General features: G+C 44.9%; 1 protein-coding gene across 1 annotated transcript in view; it reads left to right on the forward strand.

Annotated features, from left to right (window-relative positions):
- Positions 1–7657, forward strand: part of PWWP2B (PWWP domain containing 2B) — a 76434-nt gene extending 68777 nt beyond the window's left edge. The window contains exon 3 of the mRNA XM_038743908.1: positions 6446–7657. The gene's annotated coding sequence lies outside the window, so the exon portion shown is untranslated. The remainder of the gene's footprint in view (positions 1–6445) is intronic.
- Positions 7658–8478: the final 821 nt, after the last annotated feature.

Genomic DNA, 8478 nt, shown 5'->3' on the forward strand with positions numbered 1-8478 from the left:
AGAGTCGATGGGGGTCCCTGAGAGACAGGAGGTAGGGACGTCAGCAATGCAGGAATCAAAGTGGGATTGGCTAGGTGTATAATAATAATAATAATAATAATAATAATAATAATAATAATGATGATGATGATGATGATGGTATTTAAGCGCTTACTATGTGCCAAGCAGTGCTCCAAGTGATGAATGATGGTACTTATGAAGTCGATGGGGGTCTTATTAACTGTGGTCTTCATCTCGAAACAAATCATGGCAGTGTGACTCAGTGGAAAGAGCATGGTCTTTGGAGTCAGAGGTCATGGGTTTGAATTCCAGCTCCACTAATTGTCAGCTGTGTGAGTTACCTCATCTATAAAATGGGGATTAAGACTGTGAGCCCCACGTGGGACACCTGTTCACCTTGTAATAATAATAATAATAATAATAATAATAATGACATTTATTAAGGGCTTACTATGTGCAAAGCACTGTTCTAAGCGCTGGGGAGGTTACAAGTTGAGATGAGAGGGAATGAAATAGAGAATAGAAATAGAGAATGAAATTGGAGAAGCGGCATGGCTTAGAAAGAGCCTGGGCTTGTAACCTCCCCAGCGCTTAGAACAGTGCTTTGCACATAGTAAGCGCTTAATAAATGCCATTATTATTATTATTATTATTATTATTATCAGGGGCAGTGGAGTCAGCCAGCACATCAGCAGAAATTGCTTCAGTTGTCCCTGGGAAGTGTGGTCTGAGTTTCTTCAAATCCATTTGGCCTGGTCAGTTTGCTCCTAATTGATGTCTTAGATGAAAGTAAGGAGAGAGACTTTTCCTTGGTTTTGAGGTGCTGTGTGATGTGACGTCTCCCTAAGAACGATACCTGGTGTATCCTCCATCTTTTCTCAGCCACTTCACTTTCCTCTTGTCAGACTGTGAGGAACGAGGCTGCTTCGCAGCCCAACCTTATGAAAACATTTGGAGGAAGACTAACAAATGGAATGCCACCCTTGATATTATTATTAGTAAACAGTTTTCTGCGGGATGAAGTTGGTCAGAAATCAGATTAGGTCGATTGTAAACTCCTCGAAGGTAGGGATCTGGTCTTCTACCCCTGTTGTACTCGCCCAAGCATTGAGTACAGTGCTGTGCATACAGGAGGCACTCAGTCAATGAGTCACCAAGTCCTGTCGGTTCAGTCTTCGCAGCATTGCTAAAAGCTGCCCTCTCCTCTCCATCCAACCTGCTACCATGCTGATCTAAGAGAAGTAGCATGGCTTAGTGGAAAGAGCTCGGAAGTCAGGTTGTCGGTTCTATTCCCGGCTCCGCCACTTGTCAGCCGTGTGACTTCGGGCAAGTCACTTAACTTCTCTGTGCCTCAGTTACCTCATTTGGAAAATGGGGATTAAGACTCTGAGCCCCACGTGGGACAACCTGATTACCTTGTATCTACCCCAGCACTTAGCACATAGTAAGCGCTTAACGAATACCATACCCAGCCCACACACTTTGCTCCTCTGGAGTTAACCGTCTTACTGTGACTTGATCTCACCTGTCTCTCCGCCGACCCCTGGCCCACATCCTGCCTCTGACCTGGAATGCCCTCCCTCCTCACATCCGACCGACAATGACTCTCCCCCTCTCCAAAGCCTTAATGAGGACACATCTCCTCCAAGAGGCCTTCCCGGACTAAGCCCCACTTCTCCTCATCTTCCACTCCCTTCTGCATCACCCTGACTCACTCCCTCTGCTCTTCCCCACCCCCCCACTCCCCGACCCAGCCCCATAGCATTTAATGTATATATCTGTCATTTTATTTATTTGTATTGATGTCTGTCTCCCCCTGCTCTAGACTGTGAGCGCAATGTGGGCAGGGAATTTCACTGTTTATTGTTATAGTTTAATGATGGCATTTGTCAAGTGCTTACTATGGGCAAAGCACTGTTCTAAGTGCTGAAAGTGTACTTTCCCAAGCTCTTAGTACAAGCTGAACACACAGTAAGCGCTCAATAAATATGACTGAATGCATATTATTCACCCCCCAATCCCAGCCCCACAGCATCTATGTAATAATAATAATAATAATAATGGCATTTGTTAAGCACTTACTATGTGCAAAACACTGTTCTAAGCGCTGGGGAGGATACAAGGTATCCCACATGGGGCTCACAGTCTTAATCCCCATTTTACAGATGAGGTAACTGAGGCACAGAGAAGTTAAGTGACTTGCCCAAAGTCACACAGCTGACAACTGGCAGAGCTGCTATTTGAACCCATGACCTCTGACTCCCAAGCCCATACTCTTTCCGCTGAGCCATGCTGCTTCATATCCAGTACATATCCAGCTGTAATTTATTTCAATTGTTTTCTTCCCCTCTTGTCTGTAAGCTCCTTGTGGGCAGAAATCAGATCTACTCTCTTGTATTTGTACTCACCCAAATGCTCAGTAAAGGTCTACACTTTTGTATTTGTACTCACCCAAATGCTCAGTACAGTGCTCTGCACACATTAAGTGCTCAGTAAATATCATTGAGTCATTGGAGACAAATCATGCAGAGGTAGTTGGCATTTTCCATCTTGGGCAGAGCTTATTAGTGTTCTTGTTGCTGCGATCTTGATCCTAGCCCTGCGGCTGATTTGAACAGAACAGAATCGTGACGGCCTTTGAAAATCCAAACATTCCTTAAAACCTGGATGTTCTCCTTATAATCAAAGGAAATTGCCAGGGTATTTCCAGAAACCTCGCCATCTTGTATTAGCCCCAAGTGCAGTGAGATTAGATAGGAAGGGTAGGGCCAGAGTTTGTGAATTCTTAGTAGCCTCACGTCAACTTTACATGTGACGAGGTTGAAGGGTAGTTTTGAGATCCGCTTTTCCAGGGAAGTAAGAGATGATTATAACAGTGTGGGTGGAATATGCAGAGATGGTTCCACTAGAATTTCCCTCAGGCACAAGTTGGGCCCCTTGGCTGAATGGTTTTGAAACTGTAGGGAGAAAATTCCCCGAATAAAGGTGGAAAAAAATTTCCTTTCAAAATCAATAAGGCACTTCTTCCTCTTGCACGAAGGTTACCGTATAATCTAAAAATGAGTTGGACGTGGCTTTCCTTCACTGTAATTTTGCGTATTGGCATTCATTAATCATTTTTCTACCAAATGATTCTCCTCAAGAACATCTATTTGTTGTCCATCCACCAGAAACTCCTCACCATTGGCTTTACAGCAGTCAATCCCCTTTCCCCCTCCTACTTCACCTCGCTACTCTCCTACTTCAACCCAGCCCGCACACTTGGCTCCAATACCAACCTTCTTGTTCTGCCTCAATCTCGTCCATCTCACCCACATCCTGCCTCTGGTCCGGAATGCCCTCCTTCTTCATATCCGACAGACAATGACTTCCCCCTGCTTCAAAGCCTTATTGAAGGCTCATCTCTTCCAAGAAGCCTTCCTTGACTAAGCCCTCCTTTCCTCTTCTCTCACTCCCTTCTGTGTCACCTTGCCTTGTTCCTTTTATTCATCTCCCCTCCCAGCTCCACAGCACTGTAATTTATTTATACATATTAATGTCTGTTATATTGTAGTCTCCCAAGCGTTTACTACAGTATTCTGCTGAGTAAGCTCTCAATAAATACGACTGACTGACTGATTAATCATTGACTATATGCTAAACATGGGAGTCCTTGTCCCACACAGGCTAACAGTCTACTTTCTGTCCATTTTAAGATGAAGAAACCAAGGCCCAGAGAGGTTAAGTGACTTGCCCAAAGTCACACAGCAAGTCAAGGGTAGAGCCTGGGGCTCCCGACTCCTGACTTTATGCTCTTTTCTCCCTGCTTGCCCTCATTTAGTGTTCTGCTGTGGCTTGGAGTCGGTCTTCCTAAGTAAAAAAAAAAAGAAACCACCTATGAAAGCCTTCAGGCAGCCTTCAGAATTAAGCAGCGTGAGAAGCAGCTTGGCCTAGTTTGTTTCTTCATTTAATTGTATTTATTGAGCGCTGTGTGCAGAGCAGTGTACTAAGCACTTGGAAAGTACAATTCGGCAGCAGGTAGAGATAATCCCTACCCAGCACCAGGCTCAAAGTCTAGAAGGGGGGAGACAGGCAACAAAACAGGTAGACAGGCATCAATAGCAATCTCTGCCAATTGTCAGCTGTGTGACTTTGGGCAAGTCACTTCACTTCTCTGTGCCTCAGTTTCCTCATCTGTAAAATGGGGATGAAGACTGTGAGCTCCCCATAGGACAACTTGATCACCCTGTAATCTCCCCAGCGCTTAGAACAGTGCTTTGCACATAGTAAGCGCTTAATAAATGTCATCATTATTATTATTAATACTGTGCTGGGCACATAGCATTTAACAGAGTCAGAAGGCTCTGGGTTTTAATCCTGGCTCTGCCACTTGTCTGCTGTGTGTCCTTGAGGGCCTCCACACCCCTTTCTGCAGTTAAGGGGCCACAGTGTGAGGGTTGAAGATCCAGGGCACAGTATGGGAAACTGTGGAGACATCTGGGGCTGCGCAGGCATAGGAGAAGTAGCTTGGCGTGCTTAGAGCATGGGCCCGGGAGTCAGAAGGACCTGGATTCTAATTCAAGATCCTCCACTTGCCTGCTTTGTGATCTTGGGCAAGTCACTTCACTTTCCTCATCCATAAAATGGGGAATGAGACTGTGAGCCCCATGTGAGACAGGGACTGTGTCCAACGTGATTTGCTTGTATCCACCCCAGCGCTTAGTTCAGGGCTTGGCACACAGTAAGTGCTTAACAAATGCCACAGTTTTTATTATTATTGTTATTCTCTTTGCCTCACTTACCTCTTATGTGTAATGAGGATTAAATTTGTGAGTCCCATGTGGGGCGGGGACCGTTTCAATCTGATTAACTCGTATCTACCCCAGCGCTTAGAACAGTGCTTTGTCACATAGTAAGTGCTTAGCAAATACTATAATTATTATTATTCTTTGTGCCTCAATTCCTTCATCTATAAAATGGGGATTAAGAATGTGAGCTCTATGTGGGAAATGGACTGTGTCCAACCTGATTAACTTGTATCTACCCCAGTTCTTAGAACAGTGACTGGCATATAGTAAGTGCTTAACAAATATCATAAAAAACAGTTATCATTATTATTATTATTATTATTATTACTAGAGAAGGAGTATGGCCTAGTGCATAGACCACAAGCTTGCGAGCCTGAAAGACTTGGGATCCAATCCCGGCTCCATCATTTGTCCGCTGTGTGACCTTGGCCAAGTCACTTTGCTTCTCTGAGCCTCAGTTACCTCATCTGTAAAATGGGGATTAAGACTGTGAGCCCCCCGTGAAACAACCTGATCACCTTGTAACCTCCCTAGTGCTTAGAACAGTGCTTTGCACATAGCGTTTAATAAATGCCATTATTATTATTATTATTATCATCATTACTCTCTGCGCTTCAGTTACCTCATCTGTAAAACGATGATTAATGCTGTGAACTCCATGTGGGACATGGACTGTGTCCAACCTGACTATCTTGAATCTACCCCAGCACTTAGTACAGTGCTGAGCACATAGTAAGCACATACCAAATACCATAAAAAATATATGTATTATCAAGTCCCACTCTCTGGGTGAAATGAGATGCCTACACATTCTGATAACTCTCTAGACCTTGAGTTCTTTGTGTGCAAGGACTGTGTCTGTTTATTGTTCATTCATTCATTCAATCGTATTTATTGAGCGCTTACTGTATGCAGAGCACTGTACTAAGCGCTTGGAAAGTCCAATACAGCAATAAAGATACAGCAATTAATAATGATAATAATGATGGTATTTGTTAAACGCTTACTATGTGCCAAGCACTGTTCTAAGCTCCAGGGTAGATACAAGGTAATCAGGTTGTCCCACATGGGGCTCACAGTCTTAATCCCCATTTCTCAGGTGAGGTAACTGAGTCACAGAGACATTAAGTGACTTGCCCCAAGTCACATAGCTGATAAGTGGCGGAGCCAGGATTAGAACCCACGACCTCTGACCCCCAAACCTGTGCTATTTCCACTGAGCTGTGCTGCTTTGTTGTATTGTTGTATTAAGAGAAGCAGCGTTGCTCAATGGAAAGAGCACAGGCTTGGGAGTCAGAGGTCATGTGTTCAAATCCCGGCTCCGCCGCTTGTCAGCTGTGTGACTTTGGGCAAGTCACTTCACTTCTCTGGTCCTCAGTTACCTTATCTGTAAAATGGAGATTGAGATTGTGAGCCCCATATGAGACAACCTGATCACCTTGTATCCTCCCCCATGCTTGGAACAGTGCTGTGCACATAGTAAGCGCTTAACAAATACCAAAATTATTATCAATTATTATTATCATTGTACTCTCCCAAGCACTTAATACAGTGCTCTTCACACTGTAAGCGCTCAATAAATTTGATCGAAGGAACGAATGAACTCGGGCCCCTCTTATTGGTTGATCCTAACCGACCTCTCCCTCCCGTTCCTCCAGGTAGCAGAAGATAAGAGCACAGCTGCTCTCCTAAAAGTTGACAACTTGGGCAGACATCCTGACAGGGTTGCGCGAGATCTCGGGGCGGCCATCTCCGGACCTGAGGATGCGGATGACTTTCACGCCGGGGACCGACACCCAGACCCGAAGCGAGACCATTGCCCAGGAAGCCTGGAAATGGCCCCCTCTCAGGAGACCAGCAACTACCAGAACTCTGAATGTATTTATTACTTACCAGAAGAAATGTTTGCTACCCTCTATTGTTTTTTGTTGTTGAGTTGTTGTTTTTTTTATTTTCCCTTCACAGAAAATTCAGTTTAGAAAATGATTGCTGCTGCTGCTGCTGCTGCTTAATTATGGACTGTGCCCACCCATAGTCCAGGATAAAAGGCTGGGTGACACACTATTCCGGAAAAGGGCTGTGGGAAACTGACGCTTGGGAGAACAAAAGCAGCGGACACTCCGCTGACACCGGGGTTGGGGGCGAGCGCTTCCGTCTTCCCAAATGCTGTCGCATCGCTTTTCTCCTCCCTGCACGCCATCCCTCAGGCTGAGAAACAGGTGGAGTGGCATTTATCCCCATCCGTAAGGAGGAGGGACCCGGGGCCCAGAGAGGTTGAGTGGCCAGCCCTTGGTCACACAGCTGGGGAGGGCCTTTCTGCCGGGCGCGGCCAAAAAGTCAGGGATCATGCAGCTGATCACAACCTGCCAGGGCTCCACTGGGAAATTAGGGCCGAGCGGGGGGCAATCCGCCCGGAATCCCGGACTTCCCTGCCCTTTTTGTGCTCACGGAAAAGCCACGCGACTAACATGTCGGGGGCGGGATTCCACTGGATCCTTTCGCTGGAAGACCAGTGACACCTACCAAATCAAGGAGGGGGTTTCTTTTTCAACCGATAGAGAAAAATTCCAGATTTCGAAACCACTTGCCCTGATGCTGGTTAAGGGTTTCTGTCTATCCTTTTTGTTCCCCCCCCCCCCCCTTAATGTCACTTTAAAGACCACAAGTATGTGCTTGGAGGCAGATTACTCTTCCATCGGTTTTAAAGTAAGAAAAATGAAAAAAAAAAGAAGTATGTTAAAAGTTATTAAATGTACAGCTCCAGTAGTTTAAATTTGTATATTTGCTTTAGTCATGTGGACGGAACTTGAAAATTGTCCCGAGGATGCAGTTCAATGGTACCGAACTTGCAGATATTAAAATGTTAGTTTTGAAATGATTGAGGTGTCATTTGAACTCGTTCCTTCTGTTGGCTTGACACAGTTGAGGTTTTGGTCCTAAAATGCCCGGATGGAAGTTCATTCATTGTCGTATTTATTGAGGGCTTACTGTGTGCATGGCACTGTACTGAGCACTTGGAAGATTATGGTAAAACAATAAACAGACACATTCCCTGTAACAATAAACAGACACATTCCCTGTCCACAATGAGTAAGAGGTTAAGTTCCAACCCTAGAAATCATTCAACACGGCCTGTCCTGGTGCGCTCATTAATCAGTGGAATTTAGTACACTGCCTGGCACATAGCAAATGCTTAACAAGTGCCACGATTATTGTTACTGATCTCCCATTGAGTGCCCAGAGCTGTACTAAGTGCTTGAGAGTTCAGCTACCCAGAGAGATGAAGTATTGCCTAGTGGATGGAACACGGGCCGGAGAATCAGAAGGACCTAGATTCTGCCACTTTTTCTGCTCTGTGACCTTGGGCAAGTCACGTCACTTCTCTGTGCCTCAGTTACCTCATCTGTAAAATGGGGATTAAGATTATGAACCCTATGTGGGACAGGGACTGTGTCCAACCTGACAAAATAGTATCTACCGTAGTGCTTAGTACAGTGCCTGGCATATAGAAAGTGCTTAAAAAATACCACAATTATTATTATTTATTACAATGATGATTTTTACATGATTCCTGCCCAAAGGAGCTAACAATCTAAAGGGGGAAAGGGCAGGCAAATTATTATTTATTAATTTAGGTGGAATTTGTTAAGCGCTTACTATGTGTCAGGCATGGTACTAAGCACTGGGGTAG

The sequence above is a fragment of the Tachyglossus aculeatus genome, chromosome 3 (assembly GCF_015852505.1).
Source record: "Tachyglossus aculeatus isolate mTacAcu1 chromosome 3, mTacAcu1.pri, whole genome shotgun sequence".
Lineage (NCBI taxonomy): Eukaryota > Metazoa > Chordata > Mammalia > Monotremata > Tachyglossidae > Tachyglossus > Tachyglossus aculeatus.